Source organism: Macaca thibetana, chromosome 13, assembly GCF_024542745.1.
Source record: "Macaca thibetana thibetana isolate TM-01 chromosome 13, ASM2454274v1, whole genome shotgun sequence".
Lineage (NCBI taxonomy): Eukaryota > Metazoa > Chordata > Mammalia > Primates > Cercopithecidae > Macaca > Macaca thibetana.
The window spans coordinates 80,648,691-80,673,262 of NC_065590.1; the positions used below are offsets into that span (position 1 = coordinate 80,648,691).

The window sequence follows — 24,572 nt, forward strand, 5'->3', positions numbered from 1 at the left end:
TAGATTAATCATTTATTCTCTCTCTTTTCTCTCCTGCTTTTCATCTTTGCCTTTTTGCTCTTCTTTCTGGGAGATTTCCTCCACTTTGTCTTCAACTCTAATTGGGTTTTTCACTTCTGCCATCATGCATTTAGTTCCAAGAGCTCCTTTTTGTTCTCTGATCTTTCTCTTCTTTGTAGCGTCCTCTTCTTTTTCCTTCAAGGTGCTTTTCCCACTTGCTTGTCTGGGTCCTCGGCTTGCGCGTCAGAGGCCTTCCTCAGATATCTGGTCATCAAGGGTCCGTGATGATGAGTGAAGGGTGGTTGCTGAAAAGCTGTTTTAAAGCTGAAGTCCCTAGGTGGGATTTACCGACTGGGAGCTTCACTGAAGGGTGATCGGAGGGGTCATTTTGAGGATTCCCTAGAAAAGCGGGAAGTAAATTCTGCCTGCTAGCATCATAGAGCCGTGTTAGGAAAGAGGGCTGGTGAGGTCTCAGAGTTCAGCACCTGTATGTTTATTCACTCCCCAGTTCTCAACCATGTCTGATGCCCCCCGTGGAGAAAGCCTCTGCTATACTCTCCCCAGAGAACAACCTCCCGTCTTTGGCAGGGGCTGGGGATGGGCCGTCGCCCCGCCCCGTAGTGCTGAGCAGCGGGGGGGCGGGGCGGGGCGGGGGGTGTCTAGAACTCCAACTGCTTTTAAACACTTGCAATGGACCTTCCTTTCAGCCAGCCTCTATTTCCAGCGCTACCAGGAGCTCCCAGGCGCAGAGCCTGTAGGGGATTCCGGGATGTAGATCAGGGTGGTGTTGCCTTCTCCACTGTGGGCTTAGGGTTCTCCTTCCTTGCGTCTGCTGGGTCACTTCCCACTTGCTTGTCTGTTTCCCGTGTGTGTCACTGTGAACCTGCTGTTGTCAGTCTCTATGTTTTGTGGGTCATGCCTCTAAGAAACCCCTTTACTTTCATTTTAGCAGGTGTCAGGACAGAGTGAGGTTTGATGCAAGGATCATTCACTCTGTCATTTTACCCAGAAATCACACCTGCCTTCCCAATGTGCAGTAAAACATTACAGAAATCCCCTCCTCATCGTTGCCCTCGTAGAATCTTCCACACACATAGCAGCTGCCCCCACAACTTTCCTCTTCCGCTCTCCACTCCCAAACTCCCAAGCGTTCCAGGAGGCTGGTGTCCTCGGAGCCTGGTCCTGTGCTGCCCTCCTTCCGGTCCCCACGCTGGGACGCCCGGCAGCCAGGCATCTCTGGAGCCTCCCTCACCCCCCGGCCCTGTGAGGAGACTCCTGGGAAATGTCACTCCTCTTCCCTTTGATTTCATCCCCAGAGGGAAAAGACCGTGGGTAAGAGATGTTTTTGTGGAGAATGCCTGGTGAATAGAGGCTCCCACGCCTGGTTCTCATCTGTCACCCCATAAGAAGTTACTATGAGTTCGGTCATGGGGGCTGACAGGGCCTCTTCTCAGGGAATTCTGGGTAAAGAACAGGAGACTCACCAGCCGGGGGCTTCACAGAGCTCAGATTCTTGACCCAAGTGCCCAAAGCTGGGGCCCAGATGGTCTTACCCAGGCTACCGGTAGGCACAGTCCCTCCTAGAGAGGCCAGTGGGAGATGCCTTGGTCATGCCCGTCAGCATCTGCTTCCCACTTCTTAGGAGCTGAGTGGCTTCCTGGGCGGCCATGCAAGTCTTGGCACAACTCCCCCCTCCTCGAGGACCCAGGAAGGACCTCGCTAGTGCTGCCCTGCGGCCAGGCCACGACCAGGCCCTCGGAGTACCCACACATAGACTCTTCCCCAGCACCCGGCCCGACTGGACCCCCAGGCCCAAGGCAGGCTTGGCTCTCTGGCCCAGTGAAAACTTTGCCATTAAAAATGACAGTCTTGGCTGGGTTCGGTGGCTCATGCTTGCAATCCCAGTACTTTGGGAGGTCAAGGTGGGAGGATGACTTGAGCCCAGGAGTTCAAGACCAGCCTGGTCTTGATCTCACTATGTTGCATAGTGAGAGCCTTTCTCTACAAAAAATAAAAAAGTTAGCCAGGCATGGTGGTGTGCGCCTGTAGCCTCAGCTACTCAGAAGGCTGAGGTGGGAGGATGCTGGAGGCCAGGAGGTTGAGGCTGCAGTGAGCCATGATGGCACCATTGCACTCCAGCCTGGGTTACAGAGTGAGATTCTGTCTAAAAGGAAAGAGAAGATAGTCCTGCTTCCTCTTGCAGAGACCTGGGTTGGAGGAGTCTCAAAGGCTTTTGGGTTTTTGAGCCTCTTTTCCTCTGGATATGGCACATGTGGAGGGCGTTAGAATATGCCTGTCCACCTGAGATGAGGTCTGAGTGGAGGGAGGCAGGGCCTGGACTCCAGGGATCTTCCTGGTGCATTTTTTGATCAGTTTTGTCAGAGCTGTGTCATGGCCACCACCTCGCCACACTTTCCAAGGGTGAGCCAGTCTTCATAGATGGAGAAACTGAGGCCCACGGACGGGGTGCAACCTACACACAGTAACAGGGCCAGTGAGAGGGTGAGCCAAGGTTCCAACCCAGGCTTCCCTCCCCAGTCTAGGCCGTTCCATACTCCATGTTCTGATTTTCTACCGTGTCCAGAGAAAACTCTGTGTCTGAGGTTTGGTCTGCTGATGAGGAGCTGCCTGACCTCCTGGCTCTCATGGGCTCAGGGCAGCCCTCCGGGCACGCCACACTCAGTCAGAGGGCAGAGGATTGAGCAGGAGGAAGGCAGCCACGGGGGAGTCTTTGATCATCCTCAACCCAGGCAGGGACAGCTGGACCCGGTGATAATCCTCCTCTTGTATTTAGGCCACTGCTCTGAGCCCCTCCCTCACCCTCAGATAGTCTCCCTGGCTTGTTAATGAAAAGCAGCAGATTGGACGTGTACGGCGATTCCACTCTCCAGCCCCAAATGTTCTCTGCCCTAGTCACCGCTTCATGGTTGCAAGCACTTTCACAGTTTGCCTAGTTTGATCGTCACAGCAGCTCTGTAAGATGAAGTGGTATCTCCCCATTCTACAGATGAGGAAACTGAGGCTTGAGAAGCTAAAAGCCCTACCCAAGGCTACACAATTGCCCAGAGTCTGTCCTGCCAACCCGCCTTCATCCAGCTCCAGAAGTGGCTACAGGAAAGAAGGGCGTTTGCATTTTTGCTCTTGCCAACTTCTCTCTCCTCATCTCGCCCTTGATTTAGCCAACCCTCCCTGAATGAGAGGCTCCTGTTACACAGAGGGCTGGCTGAATGGTCTTTCCCTCCCAGTTTACCCAACTGTTCCTGGGCTGAATTCCACCTCCTACATGCCCAGGACACAATCATGCCCACCCACCACCCACCCACACACCACACACGCACACATATTCCATGCCCTTGCTGTGGGTAAGTTCTTGACGAACCACTTCTCTGGTCTCGGATTCCTCACCTGTAAAATGGGTAGAGCAGTGGGGGATGCTGGGAGTGACTATGTGCGCTCTGACTACTGACCCCTCACAGGCAGTGCTTGCCTGAGCTGTCCCTGCTCCCCACACCTTCCAATCCTTTAGAGGCAATCGTTTGAGCCTTTGTCCATGCTATGAAGAGGACCCGCCCTTCCCCCAAGACTTCTGTTTGCTCTTCTGCACATCTCTTCATCTTCTGGGAAAGATAAAAGTCAAGGTCACCATGCGGGTGACACGTGTGTGTGCCTGTGTGGATACATATGTGTCTACATGTCTAATGTATGTACATGTGTGTGGCAGGCGGAGGAAGGAGGAGGAAGGAAGATGGGAAAGAGCTGGTGGCTGGGGTGGTTGATGGCTGAGACGGAATAGCTTTTCTCATATACATCTGGGACGCCCTGCGGAGTGTGCGTCTTGGGTGTTGGGGTAGCCTGGGCTTAGGTCCAGCTCCTGACAGCAGGGCCCCTTCAACTCCCAGTACCCAGCTTCTCGGGCTCCTGTGGCAGGCCTGGGAATTGTCTGATTCCCAAGTCCCCAAGCCAGGCCCCACCCTTAGGACCCAGACGCCCCAGCGGGACTAATCTTCCACTGAGAAAGGACAGAGAGAACAAAGGGCCCAGCCCGGCCTCCCAGGCTCCCACCCCGAGGCTCCACCTCGCAGGGCGTGAGGTCACTGAGCCTTTCATCCCATTGCGGAGATGCACACTGGCTCTGCGAGCACCCTCAGAGCTGGCGACCTCCGCTCTTCGCTCACCCAGGGCTGAAGGCACAGCCACCATGCTGCATTCAGCTGAACTCAAGGCCAGCTGGCTGCCCCACCTGGCCCCCAGGCAGTCTTGAGATCTGGGCTGTGCCCAGTGTGGGATGTCACACATGCATCATCTCACTTACTCCTCAAGGTAACTGTTTGAGGAGGGAGTTGTTTGCCTCATTTACAGCTGGGCAGCAGAGGCCCACAGGGGTTAAGCAACCCAGCCACCACAGTCACATGGCTGATGGAAATCGGCAGCCTTGCTTTCCAGCACTCACCCCCAACCGCCCCCCAGCGCTGGTGGGAGGGTCCCGACGCCTGATGCCAGTCGGAGCTGGGAGGGCAACTTGGCAGCTGGCTCACACCCTGCATTTTCAAGCATCATTAGATCTTTTTCTGACAACTTCATCAGTTAGCAGGGCTCAGAATTGGCAAAAATCCTTATTTAGACATTCAGCCAAAGAATTAAGAAGTGGTTTGTTTCAGAAAAAGCTCAGTGATGTAGGAGGCAGTCTCTGTTCTGGGTCGAGCAGGCAGCAGCGGAGGGACGGGCTCTGGCCCCCTGCCTCAGCCTTGCCGCTGCCACCTGGCGGTCTTGGGCTTCTCAGGGCCCTTCTCACCACCCTTCTCAGGGCCTCAGTGTCTTCATCTTCCAAATGGGTGTGATAGCACCTCCCACTGGTGAGGAAGGTAGCGAGGAAAGCCTGGGAAGGTGGGGAAGAGCTCAGGGCTCTAGTTTTAGCTTTCCCATCTGCTGGCTGTGTGGCCTGGGACCAGTTCCTTCCTCTTCCTGGGCCTCAACTTTCTACCTGGACCAAGGGCCGGGCATGGGAGACCCGAGGCTCTAATCTCACGCCAGGGGTGAAGGAAGCCTGCAGGGATGGCGGCCCCTCTCCCAGGGCATCCTGGGAGGGAGGGGAGATTCTGTGCCCTGCAGCCTATGTGGTACCTCTTGCAGGGGGACAATGGATGGGTAAGACCTCCCACTGCTCACCTGGCTGAAGTTTGCTCGACCCCTCTTTCATGCTGTCTGGGGGCAGGGGACGGAGAGGCACTCCACTTTCATTTGTCCAGAGCTTGACCATTCCCCTGACTCCTTACGTGCCACAGTTTACTGGGAAGCAGCATTCAGAGTGTTACTGTCCCCAGTTCACGGAGGAGAAAATTAGGCACTGGGTACCTGAGTGACCTCCCTCAGTCACCCAGCTAGTCTGGTATGCGGCCAGGGCCGGAACTCAAACCAGCACTGGCGACCACAGGGCCAACTCTCCTTGCTTCTCATCACACTTCTCACTTCCTAGGAAGATTTTCTCATCCAGCCAAACCCACCCAGGCCTCTAATTGGTTCTGTCAATGATTCGTGACTTCTCTCAAAGCTCCCAAGAGCAGGGCGCATTATCCTTGCCGTGCAGCACTGGAGAGGCAGTTTAGCAGATGGAAGGAGTAGAGGCTTCCGGGCAAGTAGCTTCACTTCCCGGAGCCTCAGCTTCCTTTTCTTAAACTTGGGCATGGCAAGCCCCCTTTGCAGGGTCGTGTAAGGATTCTGTGGCTCGGCCCTTCCCTAAGGACACTCTGCACACACAGCTTCTCCCTGTGAGGGGTGCGTGCGAGTCGAGACGGGAATGATCAGCCCTACTCAGCAGATGAGTAAATGGAGGCTTGGCAGATGGAGGGGCTGCCCGAGGTGGCAGGACCAGCCAGTGACCAGCCGGAACTGGACGCCCTGTGGTATAGCGACTCTGCCAGGCTCTGCCTCCTGGGAAAACTGTTCATGTGTCTGAGGTGAGAAGTGAGTCCAGGCTTCTCTCCAGAGGAGGAGCCTCCTCCTTCTAGTGCAAATGACACGCTGATGGGATCATTTAAAAAGTATTGCTCGTGCCCGAATTCCCTAGTGGCACCAAGGGACAGGCAGATGAGGGCCTGGGGAAGGGGACGGCGGGCCTGGGGACATGCTCATCCAGTCTCTTGGCCACAGTCCGGCACTCCCAGAGTTCAAGATAAACAAACTCCATTTCAGCTTTTCAAGAGTCCTGGTCCCAAGGGCCCCTCTCTGCCTGCTGACTCGAGGCTTTATTCCACTCATGTCTTTTCTGATAACTTCATTTGTGCCCCAGAGACCTCAGACTTGTTTAAAAATAGAAAAATAAACAATATCGTTCCTGAAGTGCCCCCTCCCCTCTTTGGGCCTCCTAACGAGGTGCTGGCCAAGCTGGCCGGGGCTCTGTTCCCAGGGTTTTTGACCCTCTGCAGGCCCTGGGCCTGCTGCTGCCTCCACAGGGAGGAGACGCCCTGCAGCTTTGGATGGCTTTCTGGCAGTCCGAATGGCCAGCGTCAGAGGAGGCGTTCAGTCACCTGCCTGCCACTGTTGGCGGCCTCTGCTCCTCACAGCTGGGACAGCTGGGATGCGGGCACCCACTCACCCAGGTGCAGAGGGGCAGGGCAGGCCCCGCACAGGCCCAACCGCAGGGAGACCTGTTGGGGACATTCCCTCTCCTCTTAGCTCTGGCCCTAGCCCCTCACAAGACCACAGGCCCCTTCTGGGTGCCAGGCACTGGACACAACTCCGGGATGCAACCCCTAAAGTCTCCTAGGCTCTTTAGCTTGTCATCAAAAGTCCTGGGGTTGAACTGCAGGTTGTGTATAACCTTAGCTTTCCCCATCTGAAAAATGGATCCAGCAACAGCAGCCCTGCCTACTTCAGAGGGTTTTTGTGAAGACTGGATGAGAGAAAGGAGATGAAATGCTAAAATACTCCGGGAAAGTGAGGGGGATTTCAGGCAGCATTCCTAGAAGCTGCCCGTGGAGGAGGGCATGGCTGTGCCCTCTGAGTGGCAGGACCACCTGGGAAGTCTTTATGTATAAGCTTCAGCCTCACATCAGGGGCTTAGAGGGGAGGTGGCTAAGAAACTGGGGTGCTCCACCTGCAGAAAGACTTGGGAAGACACACATTCCTCACATCCTTGCTGGTGGGTGGAGGAGGAATTAGATTCGGCCCCAAGGGTACTGCTAAGGTGGATGAGAGAAGTGACCCTGGGGCCCTTTCTGTTGGCCCTAGGGAGGAAATTTCCTAACAGAGAGAGGAGGCTCAGTCAAGAGAAAGCAAGTTCCCTGCCGCTGGAGGCCTCCAGGCATGAGCTGGGGGATCAGGCTGTGGTGGGAACAACCCACTCTCCTAGAAAGCTGAAGCTGAGATGAGGAGGAGAGATGATGAATTCCCTTGCGTCTGCTGAAAGTCCCCCAGGCCTTAGGGAAAGGATCCTCCTTCTCTCTCCTTCTGCCCAAGGCCAAATGCCAGAGGGAAGTGCTCCCAGCAGACCCACCCAGCATCTAGGGGAATGGAGGCAAAGGCCAGTGATCAAGACGTCACTTTTCATGTGGCAGAAAACCCAGAGATGGGAGATAAGTTCTCTCTGGAGAAGGTTGGAGCACCTACTACCCCGGCCCCTGTTGATGCAGAACCTCCCCCTTGTCCCATACTCTGTGAACTGCCCCAGGGCTTAAGCCACCCCACCTTCAGGAAAGTCGTCACGGGGAGCAGCTGGCAGGGCTGCTATGGATTGAGGACAACTTCCTTCTCTGCATACGCAGCACCTCACTTGACCAGCTGCTCCTGCTCTCTCTGGGCAAATGGCCTCCTGGAAGAGGAAGAATCACCGAGAAGAGGGAAGGCTCCCAGCAGGGCCAGGCAGTTGGCAGTGGTCCCACTTCTTGAGTCCCTTCCTTCTTAGAGAGGCCTCTGAGCCACCAGGGACCCTGGGAGGGGAGGGAGGCCGGGGAACCACTGTGCTTTTTCAGGCTTGCACGCCGAGAAAGTAGAAGCAGCACCGGGGCCAACAAGGACCTTAGAACCCTGTAGAATTATCCATGAAAATGTCCACTACATCCTAGTTATCCATCTTTGGCTCTGTGTTTTGGAAAGTACATGGAAAGGTACAGACATAGACGCTCTAAGACTCAAAGAGGGTGTGATGAGCTGGGGCCATCTTCCATTGAACTTCCGTTCTTATTGAGCTCTGAGCTTCATAAGATTTCTGTTTCCTGCCAGGCCTTACAGAAGAAGAGTGCACATCAGCCCCTCACTGGGTCTGGGGGCCAGGAGTTCAGCTCTGCCTGGGTTCAGCCCTTGCCCTGCAGAGAGTGAAGCAGCAGAGAGAAGCAAAAGCTCCTGCCTCCAACCCCCTAGGAAGGAAAGTTGCTTTGCTTGCTTAGCAAATTGTCTCTGGAGTGCACTTTCTTTTTTAATTTGCTTTTTGTTTATTGTTAACATAGTATGACACCAATAAAATAAAATTTTAAGAAAGCAATTCCTTAGCACCCAATGACCCTAACATAAATTTTCATTTTCTATTTTCTTTTGCTGTCTGCTCCCCTAGGCAAGCTTTATTTTATAATATTGTAGACATACATAGATACAATTTTATTCTGTGCTCTTGTCCATTAGGCATAAATGCTTTTTCTTGTTGCTACATAGTCTGCGTAATTATCATTTTGATGGCGCATAATTGCATTGAGTTCTGATTTACTAAACCATCTCCTCGTGGCTGGACATTAACATTCTTTCCAGGGGTTTATTTATTTATTTGTTACTATAAATAATTTTGTAATAAAAACCCTCATCTATTATTTTTTCATTTTTTGAATTTTTTTTTTAGTTTAGATATCCAGGTTCTCCTTGGAGGCTTTAGATGGATAGAACTGTCTGCTCCAAGAATTTAAACTATGCAATCATTAAAATGATAATTATACCGAGTATGTAGCAACATGGAAAAATCTTATGCCTCATAGGGGAAACTGCACAAAATAAGAAACTCGGGCTTTGGAATATCCTTAACCCAAATCAACGATAAAAGACAGAGCCTTGTGACACATCACTAGAGACCTCCCTCTAAGTTGACATCACTATAAAGGTCTCTTTGCATGTGGTTTCTCAATAGGCAGCTGTGCCCTGTGTTATCATACAATCCGTTCTGTCCATCCTCCCGTGGAGGGTATTATGTGAGAACTTCCCAGATGGACTGCACTGACAGGCGCCACAGCACGGCTGGCCCTGCAACCTGAAGGCTAGGTGGCATCTCCTGCTGAGTGTGCAGGGGATCCTAGCTCCAAGTCTCCTCCTCCTGCACTGCTGCCCAGAGGGTGCCATCCTGGAGGGAGAGATGCAGAAGTTCTCATCACTCCTGTGACAGGTCATCAGCTCATCTGGCCACCCCAGCAAATGCAGGGATTCACGGGGCATTTTCCACTTCTTCCCTTGCTCTTGCAGGAGCAAACTTGTTCCTGGACTCTCAGCCTGGGCTTGTTTGCTGGCCCAGGAGTATGACACCCCTACATGTATTTTTTTCCATTGCAATGCAGAGTTTTCCTGGAAAACATTCCAGGGAAGGAGCTCAGGTTTGAGGGTCAGACAGACCCGGGATCAAATTCCTACCTTTCCTCTTATTTGGTTTAGTAATTTAACCTCATCACTCCTCAGTTTTCTTAATCTATACCATGGACTTACTGATATTTACTGCTTGGTTTCTTGTAAGGGATTAATGAACAAATGGATGTGAATTTGGCTGACACAGCACCTGATACACAGTAAATATTTAACAAGCACCAGTTTCCTGCCTTCCTTTCTGCCCTTCTTGGACCCGAGGGAAGGTATAGATAAGGTGTGGTGCCCAGAGGTCTGAGTACTTAATAAATGCCAAGGTAAATCATGGCTGGCTGGCAGAGCCCTTAGCAGGCAAGGGCAGCCTGATGCTACTGGGGCAAAGTCCCCAGGATACAGGAGAGAGAAGAACAGAAAGCTGGGGGTTTCAAAAATCCAATAATCCAAAATGTCAAGGACTGAAACATTAAAAAGCCTTTGAGTTGCTTAGGTTTAGACTCAGTTGTTTAAAGTCACCGAGTGTGAGGCAGTGGGTGGGCAGGGGGAGAGGCGGCTATTGGTGAGAGGAGGCTGCAGTGCGAGTCCATTTCTGTTTATATCAGTTGATTCAAAGTGAGGGACAAAATAGATCAATTGTTGCTTAGATGTGTTTGATAAAAGAGAAACTGTTGTCTTGATGCAAAGATCTACAGCCTGCAGAGTTCACAGGGAACATGGTTCCCAGCGTGCCCTGGGCTGGGTGTCCCCAAACAGCTGCAAAGCAGCCCAGACACCATCTGAGAACCTCTGGCAGCTTACAAACAGGAAGGCTGCTTGTAAACAGTAGGCCGGAACCAGGAGGGTCGTGGAGGCACAGCGGGGCCCTGCCACTCCAGGCAGAACCCAGCCTGCTCCCATGAAAAGCAGAGGAGCTAATGTTCTAGGCAGTTTTCTAAGCTTCCGCTGCCTGGTCTGCCCTTGAGCGGGTGACTTCATCCTGTTAGTTACAGTCTCTTGCTTTGTACTAACTGCCTATAAAGTGCAGGTACAGATTGTGTTTTAAAGGTTTTTATATTGGTTGTTCGGAACTTTGTTTGTATTTTCCATGGGAAAACGTATAAACTGTCTTTAAGTTCCCAGCCTGAGCCACAAGTGTTGAGGCTACTCATAGTGCAACAGCATTAACATTGAGAAAACAAACTTGCTCCCTAGACCTGGAGCCTTAATGCGCCTGGGACCTTCCTGTCCTGAAAAAAGGAGTTGAAATGGCTGTGAAATCCCTTCCCTCCTCCTCTCTGGCCCATGAGCCTACGCGGTCCTCCCCCATCTTTCTGTTCTTTTGTCTGGGGTCGGGGCGAGGTTCACAAGGAAGAGGGGCTCCTACATCTTCCTTCTCTTCCCTCTGCCTCTGTCTCCTGCACGTCTGCTTCGCTTCACATTCACCCAAACAAAACTCGGCCTCTTCACTGACATCTGCAAAAATTCCACTCATGTCAAGCACTGTGTGAATTTCGGTCAGCACCACTGAAGGCTGGGGAGAAGGAGGTGGGGAGAGGAGGGAGGTGGTCTCTGGAAGGGCCCTGGCTTGTAGCATTTTCATCTGCTGCCTCTCCCCTCCCTCCTCCCCCTGCCCTCCTCAGCCTGTATCCTGGAGTGCCTGTAGGGGCCCCATTCTCTCTCTACTGGGCACCAGCTCCTGCCTCCACCCAGCCTCTTCAGAGCAGAGGGGCGTCACCACTCACAGAACTCACCTTCCCCCACACCAGTTGTTTTAGTGTCAATAGTAATCCTTTTCTCATTACCGTCGTAATTCGATAAAACCAGCAAAGCGGTAGAATGGAACTAGAGTCATCCGTTTAACAACAGTGCTTTATTTGGGGCTCTCGGAGAAGTGGTTTTTTGTCAAAAGGGCTGCAGTGGTCAATAGAAACATTTCCTAAATAAATCTGGAAAAATTGCAAGAGGGAATCCAGGTAACGGACAGGATTGCAGGAGAGACAGCTCATCTCGGGTGGAAGCAACTGTGAGCAGCGAGAGAGAGCAAGAGAGGGAGAGGTGAGAAGAGGGTGGGCCCCAGGGCAGGGGTGATGTGCCATGCTGCCTCTGCAGGGCCCGGCCACCCACAAGACAGGGGTGCTGTGCTCCACACCACTTCTCCCCACAGCCCCCATCGCATCGCCACCCCTGTTGGGTGGCAGGCTCTGTCCAGGCAAGGATGGGGCAGCCTGGGAGTCAGCCCGACAGCATCTGGTGTCGTGTCTCTGCCATTTAGTTGCCCTAGGAGTTAGACCAGGTCATTTAGTGGATGTAGTCAAAGGATTGTCCACAGAGAAACCCAGGCAGCTTATTCAGATGTAGACTCTTGGGCCTTAGGCCTAGAGGTGAAAGTCTATGCTGGGGTTAAGGATTCTGAATTTTGTTTAAAACTCCCTGTGGGACTCAGACACACAGCCAATGTGTTAGCACCTCTGGGATTCTCTAGCCTCAACTGCAGAATGAAGTGAAACGTAGGTAGGTATGCAGCATGTTAGCCCCCTTCTCACCCTCTTCTCACTGGAGCTGCTTTTTTTTTTTTTTTTTTTTTTTCCAGACAGAATCTCACTCTGTTACCCATGCTGGAGTGCGGTGGTGCGATCTCAGCTCACTGCAACCTTCCCGTCTCCTGGGTTCAAAGGATTCTCCTGCCTCAGCCTCCTGGGATTACAGGCGTGCGCCACCACGCTTGGCTAATTTTTGTATTTTTAGTAAAGGTGGGGTTTCTCCATGTTGGACAGGCTGGCCTCGAACTCCTGACTTCAGGTGATGCGCCCATCTCGGCCTTGCAAGCTGGGATTACAGGCGTGAGCCATCGCTCCTTGCCAGAGCTGCTCTCCTTTGAGTCCCCTGGAGAGTTCACATGGAGGTGACATTCACATCAGCCTGGCTGGCCAGCCAAGCCTCTGGCCAAGGTCAGCATCTGAAGAGCCAGAATACACATTTCTGCTGCCCTCCAGCAGGCAGGGTGAACCCCTGGACACACGCTGGCCCAGGTAACAGCTTTGCTTGGAGCTCAAAATGAACAACTCTACCAGGGCCAGGAGAGCTGGTGGTGCTGATGGAGGACAGGTGAAGTGGGGTGGGGGTTACTCATGGTAGCAAATGTTTATCGGGGTCCAGGCAGTGCCAGGTGTTTTGCAAATATAATCTCATCCGAGCCCCACAAAACCCTGTGAACAAGGCTATGACTTTACCCATTTTACAGATGGGGAAATAGAGAGGCTCTGTGACCTTCCCAAGGTCACATAGCTTGTTTTTGTTGTGCTGTTACCTAGGAATTTGAATATTGTTTAGTGTGTTATAAGATATTGTAGAGTTGGTCACAAGCTATTAAAAATGGTAATGTACAAATGTGGATAGATATTTAACTATAATACAGGTAAGGTTTTGTTGCTCCTGTAATAGATGTTGATGAACAAGTGAGGGGACAATTGATTTTTGGTTCTCTTTTTTGTTCTTTTTTCTCTTTTTTGCTCAGGCAAGTTGCACTATTAAAATATTGAGACTGTATAAACACAGTCAAAAGCTGCAAGATGGGAAAATCTTGTAGTCCCCCCCCCCCCCCCCCCCCCCCACCCACCCCCCCCCCCCCACCCCCCACCCACCCACCCCCAACAACCCCCCCCCCCCCCCCCCCCCCCCCCCCCACCCCCCCCCCCCCCACACCCCACCCCACCCCCACCCCCCCCCCCCAACCCCCCCACCCCACCCCCCCCACCCCCCCACACACCCCCCCCACCACACCCCCCCCACCCACCCCCCCCCCCCCCCCCCCCCCCCCCCCCCATGTCAAATAAGAAGTCATTCTACTAACTTTTTCGAGTCAATCTGACTCCAGAGCCTCTGCTCACTCCACTGCCTACCCCAAATCTCCCACAAGGCCAGGCTTCTAGGTGACCCCCAAAACCTCAGGCCTGCGGTCCTTTGAGCTCCACCTACGAGAGGTAGTCAGGGCAGGTGGCTCTTTGGGAAGGTTCCTCCAGGGAGTGGCAGGTACCTGTTGGCCTGGAATCTGGGGAGGACTGGTTTGGTGGGTCTGAGCCAGGTTCAGGCCACATGATCCCGTGACTGTTTAATAATATTTAACATTTTTACTGCCTTTCTTCCCTATTTGTTCCATTAGCGATCCGCCTCCAGCTGCCGGCAGGACACATCCTTAGCCTGTCCCTGCCAGCCCATCTGTCACCAGGAGACAGCTCCCATTCAAGCCTCTCTGTTTTTAGACTTCAGGAAGGTTGAGCATCTCAAACATAGAGACTGTCCCTTTCTTATAAGCAATTAGCAGGACAAATGCCTCCAGGGCCCCGGACAATAGAGGGAGTGCATTCACCTAAATAAATTTCTCGCCCTCCATGCTCCCTGGACCACAACACCCCATGAAATGAAAATTTCAGGGTTCTTTCTACCTGGTGAGGATCATACCAACCAGTTAAGAGTCTTTGAGGGGTCTCAGGGTACAAGTTAAACCCCACTGCTGCCCTCTCCTCCTTCACATTTTTATTCCCCGGAAGGGAAAGAGACAGCTTGAGGGGCACAGGAGGACAGGGGAGTTCTCCAGCCCTGCCTCTCTTCCCGTTCCCCTGCACAGCTTCTCCCTGAATCCCACCACATCTCCCTCCCCTCCTGATCTGGCCTCGGCTTTGCTCCCCTCTCTGTCTTCTTCCTGGTTTCTCCTTCCGAGCCCTTTGTCCGTCCTGCCTCCCAGCCTCACTGTCCTGTCCTAACTCTTCTCATAGCACTTTGTGTGTACTTGATTGAGACACTTCCCCACGCTGTCTGGTTCTGAAGAGACATCGGTAAGTGCCTCGGCTGAGCTTCTTGGAGTGCAGTGGCAGCGTCTGCATAATTTTGGGGCACCCCAGGACCCAGCGCAGTGTCTGTTGCTCAGTACCTCTCCCTGATGCATTTGCGGCAAGGACTTGAAGTTCAGATGATGAGCTTTGTGTCTTCATCACCAGTGGAAGAAGCCACATCATTCGCCCTCCCCCACGCCTCTCCCCTGCCCTTGGCCTGTTCTCTGAGTAACTGTGGGCTGGCAGGGTCACGGACTCATGGCGATGCCTCAAACCCCGCCTGCATGGTAGGTGGGAGTGTGATTTTGAGACATTTTCTCAGGAAACAGTTAATTAAATGCTCGATGGAGTCAAAAGTAGCACTGTAGTTGAGCATTTGAATTCAGAATTTGAGTCCTGACCTTCGTTTGGCTAGTTGCTTTCCTTCTTTGGGCTTGTTTCCTCTCTTTGTAAAATGAAGTGATAATATCAACCCTGCATTTGTAAAATAAAGTGATAATATCGACCCTGCCACTTGCCTGCAAGGGCGTCACAGCCTGCACACAGTAGGTGCTCACTCTTGTTGAACTGACTGAATGACGCTGACCCAACACTGCCACCTTCTGGTAGAGCTACTCTAGTGCTGAAGGGCGAATCCTGGTTCAGACCCAGAACTAGGAATTCTTCCTAGGCAATGGGATAAAGGAAGAAGAGCCTTCCCTGAAAGGGCGTCCATTCCCCTGTTCGCAGGTGAGTCCAACAAGTTCATCTACCTGTGGCATCCAAGCCACTGCGGGTGGTGATAAGCTCTTCCATTTCTTCCAGGCAGCCACTTGCAGGAAGCCCAGGAGCACAGGGTGGAATGGGTTCCACCATCCACCAGATGATAGACACTTTCCCCCAGTGACCCACTGCCAACAAGGGGTGAAGGACATTTTTTTTTTTTCATTTGAACAAACGTTAAAAACCTTTCTTTTTTTAAAAAAAAAAAATACAAGCATCTGATGCTATTAATTTCCATGTATACACTGCTTTCACTGAATACCACAAATTTTCGTATGTTGTGTTTTCATTTTCACTTAGTTCAAAATAATTTCTAATTATTCATGATTTCTTTGACTTTGAGGATTTCAGGAATCTTTTTATTATTGATTTCTAATTTAATTTTGTTATGTTCAGATAACATTTTCTGTATGCTTTAAATCCTCTTAAATTCATTGAGGTTGGTTTTATAACCCTGAATATGGTCTGCCGTGATAAATATTCCAAATACACTTGGAAAAAATGTGTATTCTGCTGTGTGAGGTGGCGTGTTCTGTAAAATATCAATTGGGTCCAGTTGATTGGTAGTCTTTTTAAGTCTTTCATATCCTTAATGATTTTTAGAAGTCCTGCTTGTTCTATCAATCATTGGATGTTGAAATCTCCAACTATAATTGTGAATTTGTCGTTTTGAAAAGGATTTAAAATGAGGGGAAAAAAACCCTTTATGTTTACTCACCTACTTATGATTTCTAATGTTCTTCATTCCTTTGTGCAGATACAGGTTTCCTTCTGGAATTTTCCTTCCGTCAGAAGGCCTTCCTTTTATGTTTTTTGTAGCTCTGGTCTACTGCTGATGCATTCGCACAGCTTTTGTTTGGGGAAAAAAAGAGTATTTTGCCTTCAGATTGGAAAGGTATTTTTGCTGGGTATAGAAGAGTAGAATAAGAGCCTTTTTTCTTTCTCTCAGAGAGTTAAAGATATCGCTCCATTGTCTTCTGGCTTGCTTAGTTTCTGACAAGAGACCTACTGTCATTTTTATCTTTGTTCCCCTCTATGTATGTGTTTCCTGCCTCTGGAGAAAGATTTTTCTTCTATTTATTTATTTTTTTGAAACAGGGTCTTGCTCTGTCACCCAGGCTGGAGTGCAGTGGCATGATCATAGCTCACTACAGCTTTATTTTCCTGAGCTCAAGCAATCTTCTTGCCTCAGCCTCCCAGGTGGCTGGGATTGCAGACGTGCACCACGATGCCCAGGTAATTTTTTTATTTTTAGTAGATACAGGGCCTTGCTGTGCTGCCCAGACTGGTCTCGAACTGCTGGGCTCAAGTGATCCTCCTGCCTCTGCCTCCCAGAGTTTTGGGATTCCAGGCATGAACCACCATGCCCAGCTCTGATTTTTCTTCTTATTACTGCTTTTTAGCAGTTTGATTAGGCTGTGCATTGATGTAGTTTTCTTCATATTTCTTTTTTCAGGTATGATCTTGCTCTGTTGCCCAGGCTGGAGTGCAGTGGTGAAATCTTGGCTCATTGTAATCTCTGCCTCCTGGGCTCAAGTGATCCTCCCACCTCAGTCTCCTGAGTAGCTGTGACTACAGGGGCACACCACCGCACCTGGCTCATTTTTGTATTTTTTTTTTTTAAATACAGTTGGGGTTTTTGCCATGTTGCCCAGGCTGGTCTCGAACTCCTGGGCTCAAGTGATCTGCCTGCCTCGGCCTCTGAAAGTGCTGGGGTTACAGGCATAAGCATGGGTCTGTTTTCATTAGCTGATTTTTCTGCTGGCTGTGGGTCTTATTTTCCTTCTTTTTTTGCATGACTGATAATTTTTTATTGGATGCTAAACACTGTAAATTTTGTATGGTTAGGTGTTTAATTTTGTTGTATTCATTTAAATGTTACTGAGTTTTGTTCTTGGATGCTGTTTTGTTACTGAAATCTTTGATCCTTTCAAGTCCAGCTTTTAAGGTTTAGTAAGACAAGTACTGTGTACCTTTCACCCTGTATTCACATCAGGAAAAGCTGGGTGAAAGGTGGACAGGACCTGTATACCTATTATATTTTTATATAGATATTTTTATACCTATTATATTTTTCAAAACTAAGAAATAAAACTTAATGCTTGTGTTGTATTAATGCAATACAAACTTTGCTTGGCTTTCACTAGTTTTCCACTCATGTTTTTTGATCTGTGTCAGGATCCCCTCCAGGGTCCCACCTTGCATTGAGTCATCGTGTGTCTTTCGCTCCTCTGATCTGTGATAGTTTCTCAGTCTCGCTTTTCCATGATTTTTTGGAGAGCACAGACCAGGTGTTTTTGCAGAACATCTTTAAACTTAGGTCTGTCAGATGTTTTCTCATGATTAGACAGAAGTAATGGATTTGTGCAAATTCCACAGAAGTGAACCCCCCACCCCACTCCACTTTTTAGAGGCAGGGTCTTGCTCTCTTGCCCATGCTGCAGTGGAGCGATCATAGCTCACTGCAGCCTTGGACTTCTGGGCTCAAGTGATCCTCCTGCTTTAGTCTTCCAAGTAGTTAGGACTACGGACATATAACACACCAGCTTATTTTAATCTTTTTAGAGATGGGGTCTCACTATGTTGCCTAGGCTGATCTCGAATGCCTGGCCTCAAGGGAGCCTCCGGCTGCAGCCACTCAAGCTCGGGATTACAGGCGTGAGCCACTGCACCTGGCCTGAACCGCCCTTCTCATTGCATCATACCAGGGGATACCTGACATCAACATTACCTATTACTGGTGATATTAACCTTGATCATTTGGTGAAGGTAGTATTTCCAAGTTTCTCCACTGTAAAGTTATTTGGTAGACAGAGCTAGAAAATATAGGTATGTATACTAACCCATGTATACTACACATCAATATTTATTTTGTATCTATCCATCTGTACGTATAATAAAATGCCCATTAGTTCATATTGATGTCTCTGACTAATCCAGTACCATATCTAACCTTCCCTCTTGCTTCTTTATAAGTTATTTTATCTTACTTATAACTTATTTTTTATTTATTTATGTATTTGTTCAATCATAGTATACTTGTAGTAAGAATTGCTAATCCATAACCCTGTAAGAATCAAATTGACTCCCTAGAATACAGTGTTTATTTATATTATTTTGGTCTTTAGCCTACGTACCTGGTCAAACACCACTTTCCAAAGTTACTTGGTCACTTCCTCTTCTTCCCCTCCTTTCAGGGAGGTTTTGTCATGCATTCATAATACAGTTGGTTTTATTTGCCATGACCTGCATTCCATCCTGGGTTCTCTACCATCCCATATTGTCTTTGATTTGCATCTAGCAAAGTTCACTCTGTGGTGTACGGTTCTATGGGTTTCCAGAAATGCATAAAGGCATGGCTTCTATCTGTACCATAGCACCCTAGAGAACAGTTCCATGACCCCCAAAATTTCCGTTGTAGTCAACTCATTCCCCCTCCCACAACCACTGACAACTACGATCTGTTTTCCGACCCTATGGTTTTACATTTTCTGGGATGGACTCATACAATATGTAGCCCTTTGGGTCTGACTTCTTTTATTTAGCAAAATACATTGAAGAATCATCCATGTTGTTGCATGAATCAATGGTTCTTCGTTTTTATTGCTGAGTCGTATTCCATTGCATGAACGTACCACGGTTTGTTTATCCATTCACCTGTGGAAGTACCTAGTGATTATTATGGCTTGCCTTTTCATTGTCTTAATTATGTATTTTGAGCAATGTAATTTGAAAATTTTTAATATACTCCAATTTATGAGTTTTCTCTTATGGTTTGTGCTTTTGTATATTGTTAAACAGTCTTTGCCCCTAAGATCATGAAGATATCCTCCTGTGATATTTACCTAATGTTTTATTTTAGTCCTACATATTAGACCTATGATCAATCTGGAATTGATTTTTGTGTATGGTGTAAGATAGGATTATAAAGATTCATTTTTTCCCCATATGAATGTCCACTAAACCCAACACCACTTATGGAAAAGACTGCCCCTTCCCCCACTGCATTGCCGTGTTGTCTTTGTCATAAATCAGGTAGCCATATATGTGTGGGTCTGTTTCTGGAGTCTCTATTATGGCCATTGATCTATTTGTCTATCCTTGCACAAATACCATACCACATTAATTACTAAAGCTTTAGCATAGATTTTTTTTTTTTTTTGATAGGGTCTCACTCTATCACTCAGGCTGGAGTGCAGTGGCACAATTATGGCTCGATGCAGCCTCAATCTCCTAGGCTCATTGATCTTTGTACCTCAGCCTCCCGAGTACGTGGAACTACAGGCATGCACGACCATACCTGGCCAATTTTTAATTTTTTTTTGGTTTCCCAGTCTGGTCTTAAACTCTGAACTGAAGGGATCCTCCCCCCTTTAGCCTCCCAAAGGGCTGGGATTATAGGTGTGAGTCACCACTCCCAGCCTAGATCTTGATATCTAGTGGTATAAGTCCTTCAGCTTTATTGTTCTTTAGGATTAACTTTGCTGTTCTTCACCCTTGCATTTCCATGTAAACTTTAGAATTGGCTTGTCAAGGCCTGCAAAATGGACCGGCTGGAAAACTTTAACTAGAATTGCATTAACTTTATGGATCAATTTGGAAAGAATCAACATTAATAATATTGAGCCTTCTAACTTATAAGTATATCTGAGGGGAGTTTTAAAAGGCACTAAAATACAAAATGTTTTGTTATACCCTTCTCCCAGGACTTGGGCTCTGCTCACCTAACCTTACACAGCCATGAGGGACTTTTTGGGCAGTGCTTTCTCAGTGAGAGGGTGCTTCAGGTAAACTGAGGCTTCCACTCAAGACTGAGGAAGAGCTGACATCTTCTGTACCACTCTAACAGACACCTTCATCTACCGCTTTGACAAGTGCTTTACATCTGTGTAAAATGTTTAAAATATAAACATTAATCATGTAATTTTATTTGTTTATTTATTTGCTTGTTTATTTATTTATTTTTGAGTCAGAGTCTTGCTCTGTCACCCAGGCTGGAGCGCAGTGGCATGATCTCGGCTCATTGCAACCTCTGCCTCCCGGGTTCAAACAATTCTGCTGCCTCAGCCTCTGAGTAACTGGGTTTACAGGCGCCTGCCACCACGCCCGGCTAATTTTTGTATTTTGTAGTAGAGACGGGTTTCGCCACATTGGTCAGGCTGATCTTGAATGCCTGACCTCAGGTGATCTGCCTGCCTTGGCTTCTCAAAGTGCTGGGATTACAGGAGTGATCCACCATGCCCAGCAGCCACTGCGCCCAGTCAATAAACATTAATCATATCTTTTTCTTTTTTTTTTTGAGACAGAGCCTCACTCTGTCGCCAGGCCGGAGTGCAGTGGCGCGATCTTAGTTCACTGCAACCTCTGACTCCTGGGTTCAAGTGATTCTCCTGCTTCAGCCTCCTGAGTAGCTGGGACTACAGGTGCACGCCACCATGCCCAGCTAATTTTTGTATTTTTAGTAGAGACAGGATTTCACCATGTTGGCCATGATGGTCTTGATCTCCTGACGTGGTGATCCGCCCACCTCTGCCTTCCAAAGTGCTGGGATTACAGGTGTGAGTCTCTGCACCCAGCCAATCATATTATTTTAATAAGAGTGGGGAGCAGATACAATGCACAAAATAAAGTATGATTAGAAAATAAAAACGCTAAATGAAGTCTAAATAAAAAAAGAAAACAGAAACACTAGTAATAAAGAAATTTAAAGATGAGAAATTTTACATAAATTAATACTGTTTGATTTTTTTAATGAGCTTTTGAAAGTCCAAGTGCATCAATGACATCATCATTGAGTCACTAGTGTATTTTTGTGTGAATTTTTTCCAGCAACTGTAAAAAGCTTTTTTTGACTAGGCGCTAGTTGGAGAAATGGTGAGGAGATATTTTTAAGCTAGGTCCAAATATTTTTCCTCTGACTTTCATCTTCAAATCAAATCTCTTGTTCAATAACTTTAAGAAGATCTTTAAAAAAAGAAAAAATTTAGTTTTTTTGGCAGGGACTGCAATCTTTTTATTGTTGATAAACTGTAGTTTCTATTTCCAAAAAACCTCCCAGCATTTGGGGTTTATTTTCATCTACTTTAGTTTAATCACGCATAGATGGAGATCACACACGAGTTACCTGTATAAATTGCTATACTGACATGTTTGTATTCCCTTTGTTCAAAACGCCCTCAAACCAGGGTACATGTTATTCTTGAAATGGAAGTATTGCTTTGTCAACTGTCACTTCCTTCCTCCTCTGGAGGATTGAAGACTTCTGAATAAGTGTGAAATTTCATACAGATGATAACTCTCTGGATAGGTCCCCAAATTTATTGGTTCAGATTTCAAATTGTTAAAGTTATAGCATCAAAAATCTGGAATCCAGTAAACTGGACCTGTGATCTCTAATGAGGCTTGCTCTTCCAGCTTCTGCTTCTTGGCTCTTCTGTCTGCCTGGGGCTGGACTGAACCAGATCCGAGGACACTGGCTGAGCTGGCCTTTAGCTCAGGATGGAGAGCAGGGAGGGACATGCGGCTGCACCACCATTGCCCTTAGCAACTCTCCTGCAGCACTATCGGTGCCCCTTTGACTGGAGCTGCTCTGTCGCAGGGGTGCTCATAACCTGGGCTGTCCCTTGAGACAAGGACCCTGGCGGAGAAGGGAGCTGCACCTTGTTGGAACAGAGACAGCCCTGGGACACTCTCCTGGCAGGTGCCTGCCAGGCCTCAAAGCGAACTATACTAGCCACTTCTGGGTCCCCAGGACCCAAACGCAGCTCTGGTGAGCTCGGCCCTAGCCCTGTGGCCTGACATCTGCCCTGCCATCCTCCCAGGGACAGTGTCCCCTCCTCCATACTCGGATTCCTCCCTGTTTCCCAAGCCCAGTGGCTCCGTGTCAGCTCCATCTTCTTTGACCTTCTCCCTTCTGCAGCCTTTGGTCCCGTGGCCCCCTCCTGTGCCTCTCACTTTCATAGTGACAGAGTCATAGAGTCATTTTTAGCCGGCCACTGAGTTCTCCTAGGCTGTGAACCATTTCTTTAACTTCAATCCAGATTCTGTTTTTGCACTTTTTTTTGTTTGTTTGTTTGTTTCAGATGGAGTCTCCCTCTGTCACCCAGGCTGGAGTGCAGTGGCATGATCTCAGCTCACTGCAACCTCTGCCTCCCGGGTTCAAGCAATGTTCCTGCCTCAGCCTCCCAAGTAGCTGGGACTGCAGGCACGTGCCATCACACCCTACTAATTTTTGTATTTTTAGTAGAGATGAGGTTTTGTCATGTTGGCCAGGCTGGTCTCGAACTCCTGGCCTCAGGTGATCTGTTGGTCTTGGCCTTCCAAAGTGTTGGTATTACGGGTGTGAGCCACCACGCCCAGCCAAAAAATGCTTTATATTAAAGTAAGAATTTTAGAGGGATCCATTTCCAAGGTTTTCTATATTTTAATGGCCGCTGCTTGGCCTTTGATTTTTTTTGGCACCAGGCACCTTAGTGGAAATAAGGCAGGACAGGTTCAGGAGTCCTGGGTCTCAGGCCGGCTCTCCCACTTGCTGCTGAGTCCTTCCCCTTCCCCAGGCCTCATTTCCACATCTGTGAGATAAGCAGGTTAGCCTAGATCACAAATCCCCAGCAATTATGTTAAAAAATGAGAAACATGTAGTCATCATACGTATATATTCATTTATAAACTGTATACATTTACTACTATACTAAGCTGATGCAATATCAAAATAAAAAAATTAAGGACAAGCTAAAAACTACATAAAATATTTAACAAACAATTCTCCCTTTAATAGGTATAGTAAGATTTCTTCCTTGCACTATGCTATTGTTTGCATATAACTAATAATATTGTAAGAGAAAGCAATGTGGTTGGATATGCTTAATTATTCTTTGAAATCTTGCTTTAAGATTGAGCTAGAGCCATTCAGAGGTCTGGTTCTGTTCAGGTTTTTTTTTTTTTTTTTTTTTAAATAGCTGTCGTAACTGATCCAAAGAGAGGAAATGTATCATGGGCTGTATGTCTTAAATCACGGCATTGATTTTCAACCCCATTCACCAATTAAAAGCTTTTGATTGAAATTAAGCTAGTAACTGTCTGTCTTCCCTTATGTCATCAGTCAGTGGCTCTTACACTAAGTGGAAAGTATTACATTTTTATATTTTTAACAAATGGATTCAAAATCCACTGACATTCTTTATTTGGACAATTTCCAAACAGGTCAGAAGAGTCTGTTTCTATATTTTCAGGTATGTAATGTAAGCATTTCTATAGGTGATACACATGTTTTTAACCACAAAAATCCCATTTTAAAAATATTCTCTTCAAAGCATGAGTTTCTTTAGAAAAGCAATAACACTAAAATGAGTCACCTTTACCTTGAAAAGTCAAATGAAATTGAGTTCATTTTCTGGTGGATATTTGCTAGGTAGCATACTGCCAACAGTTACTTGTCACCATGGAAAGGTCAGCAAATTTGGAACACTTGTCTTTTTGTGCCAGGAAAACATATAACTCATCTTTAAGTTTGATAGTGCTTTTAAGAACTCTTCCAAGAGCTAAGCAGCAAACCTCCATGTGGTTCAGAAGATTTTCATAAGATTTTCATACTCACTTTCCTTCTGATTACAAATCATTGTATAAGTTTTACTTTTTTTTTTTTTTTTTTTTTTTTATAAGATGGGAGTTTCGCTCTTTTTGCCCAGGCTGGAGTGGAATGACGCAATCTGGGCTCACTGCAGCCCCTGCCTTCCGGGTTCAAGCGATTCTCCTGCCTCAGCCTCCTGAGTAGCTGGGATTATAGGCATACGCCACCACGCGCAGCTAATTTTTTTTTTGCATTGTTAGTAGAGACAGGGTTTCACCACGTTGGCCAGGCTGGTCTCGAACTCATGACCTCAGGTGATCCACCCGCCTCGGCCTCCCAAAGTGCTGGGATTACAGGCATGAGCCACCACGCCTGGCCCAGTTTTACTATATTTTAACTCTTTTTTTTTTTTTTTTTTTTTTTTTTTTTTTTTTAAAGAACCATTTCAATGCCTTCTGCTGTACTTTAGGTATTTCTGGGCTTACCTTCCTGACTGCAGTAGCCTGCAGGAAATCCTGCAGGGAAATCATTTAGCATGTGTCGCCATCCTGCACCCTCACCCCAGAACTCTTTTCCATCATGGAGCAGCCACCCCCTCCGTGAGTACCTTCACCTTTCCCCAGCAATGGTGTTTTCATTAAAGACATTCATTTACTATTCAGTCCATGTCTCTGTTTCCTTTAGTGGCTTGCAGAAATGTGGTTTTTCACATACAGAATCTAGGAAAACCATATTAGAAAATCTATACCTTTATTTAACTATTTAGCAAAGCTTTCACAGTGTGAAATTTGTTCGAATACTTATATCTCTGTATCTTCAGCAATATTTTCTCTGCATCTTCCAACGTGCTCACATGTTGTGTCATAGGTACTATTCGTGCTACCAGC

At 48.1% G+C, this 24,572-nt stretch overlaps 2 protein-coding genes across 3 annotated transcripts in view; one reads left to right on the top strand and one right to left on the bottom strand.

Annotated features, from left to right (window-relative positions):
* The window catches only part of MAPRE3 (microtubule associated protein RP/EB family member 3), a 420,985-nt gene extending 415,293 nt beyond the window's left edge, over positions 1 to 5,692 (bottom strand). The window contains exon 1 of the mRNA XM_050753844.1: positions 5,689 to 5,692. The gene's annotated coding sequence lies outside the window, so the exon portion shown is untranslated. The remainder of the gene's footprint in view (positions 1 to 5,688) is intronic.
* CIB4 (calcium and integrin binding family member 4) overlaps positions 1 to 24,572 on the top strand; it is a 59,613-nt gene that overhangs the window by 20,026 nt on the left and 15,015 nt on the right. The gene's annotated exons all lie outside the window — the stretch shown is intronic.